Source organism: Pteropus medius, unplaced genomic scaffold (genome assembly GCF_902729225.1).
Source record: "Pteropus medius unplaced genomic scaffold, Ma_sr-lr_union100, whole genome shotgun sequence".
NCBI classification, from domain to species: Eukaryota; Metazoa; Chordata; class Mammalia; order Chiroptera; family Pteropodidae; genus Pteropus; species Pteropus medius.
This window is the reverse complement of record NW_024350927.1, coordinates 429,359-431,544: the sequence shown is the minus strand read 5'-3', so window position 1 is coordinate 431,544 and position 2,186 is coordinate 429,359.

Sequence of the window (2,186 nt, the reverse complement as noted above, 5' to 3'; positions counted from 1 at the left end):
GCCTTTCCCTCCTGGAGGGTAATTCTGCCTCTTCCTCAACCCATCCTGGGCTAGTCGAGCCTCGCCCACTTTCGCATGACTGTCTGGGATCTCTTGAAGATGTAAAATAAAATGATATAATGTTATTAACCAATGTTATCCCAATAAATTTAAAACACACACACACACACCACACACAGATCTTGGAAGAAACACTGATGATAAATAAGTTGCACCTGCTTTCGCTTAGAACGTTTGCTTTTGTTTCCCGAGCACTTTCGCTTGCTTCGACTCAGTCCCGTCTTGCAACGGCCCTGTGTGGAGGACCTCACTCACTAAGGGACACACTCAATATTTTACAAAAGAAGTAACCAAGTATTCCAGACCAACACAGGAAATTATCAAAAAAATTCAAGACCCATCAATCAAAGACTCATTGCAGTGACTTCCAGACAGTCATTTGGAAAGTACTTCATGGGACTTTGTGAACTTGGACCCCACCTTCTTCCTCTGACCCCATCCTACTCTACACATCACCTCACTACACCCCTCTGGACCCCAGAGTCAGATGAAGACTGGGTCATACTCCAGCTCAGAAAACAAAATGGGAAGTCATAGAAAGAGAATGGTTTTAGGACTAAGCATTTAGAGTTTCAGAAACTAATTGCCATTCTTCCTTCTCTCTGACCTTGGTCAAATTAATTGGTTTCTGTTCCTCAGGCCTTCAGCAGGTGCGAACTTCTCCCTCTCATGCTGTGGCTCCCAGCTTGCCAAGGGATTTTGAACTATTAAAAAGAAAACAAAGAAAAGCCCTTTTAGTTCATCAAGAAGAGTTCAAGCTCCAAACTGTCCATCACTTAGAAATGTGTTGGTATTTAGGAGTGAGTCAAGTTTCTATGTCTGAAATACACAGCAGGTTACTGAAAGATGAGTATGTGAGTATCAGCATACAGGGAGGGGTGGGAGGAGTTGAGGAGAAGCAGGAAGAAAATATTATTATTACAAATGTTACAAATAATTATTCCAAATAAAATGCTTACTAAGGACCTACTCTATGTTATATGCACTGTGCAAGTTTCTTTATCTCATTTAATTCTCACGACATTATTATGACGTTACTATTAATCTCATTTAACAAATAGAAAAACTGAGTCACAGAGAGGCTATGTTATTTGCCCAAGATCACACAGCCCGGCAGTGGCAGAGCTGGCAGCTCTGGCTCTTAAAAATTGCTACACTCAAGTGTTTTAAGTAGACCAGATGACTGTCTTTTTCCAACTATTTATTTTCTCAGTAAAATAAACAACTATATAAAACATGGCCTAGGCATCAAAAGCATGTCAACATCCAGTGGACTGAGTATGACATGTACACAATTAGCTTTACTCCAAGGCAGAATTCACTGATGCCACATACAAGAAACGGGGTTACCAAGTACCCTCATAGTATTTTGCTGAGCCCATGACGCAGGGAGCAGCTGAGGTTGCAGGTGTGGGTGAAGGGATAGGGGATGCAGAATCAGGAGGTCAGATTCCATTTGTGGCTTTGTAAAGCCACCATGTAACTTGGTCAGATCATCTGGTGTCTCTAGGCCTCCACATTGTCACTTGTAGAGTGAAGGGACTAATATGATATCAACGGTCTGCTCATATTTCCACAAGCCTCCCAAGGAAGGGGAAAGGGACTATATGGACTGATGCCAAGGGCACTTGGGGTGGATAAATAGCCCGCCCCAAACTAACATTCGTTTAAATGATCAAAACTTTTCATCTTAAAAATGCATTCAAATTTTTCATCCTGTCCCTAAATGTATTCCATAATATAAAAATAGTGCTAGCTCAGTTCTGAATTTCCCCCCTTGAAATTTTTGCTAAAACCACTACCCCAGACCCTGGTGGCCTCCTTGCTCCAGCCTGGGAGGGCAAATAAGCCCCACGAACAAGTCCTGGAGGATCTTTCTGCAGGCACCGGGGCCATTCAGCCTCCCCTCGACCTCCACAGTCACACGACTTGGAGGTAGTTAAGGTTTTCAATCATCCTGAAAATGGGATAAAGTGACTATCTTAGAAGTGGTTTGAGACCCTCTTGTGCAACATATTAACAGCTTAAAAATTATTATTACAGGTAACATCTGCTGGGTTCTTACTAAGTATGTGCATTATATCATTAATCCTCACAAACACCTAACAGGCTACTATTATAGATGA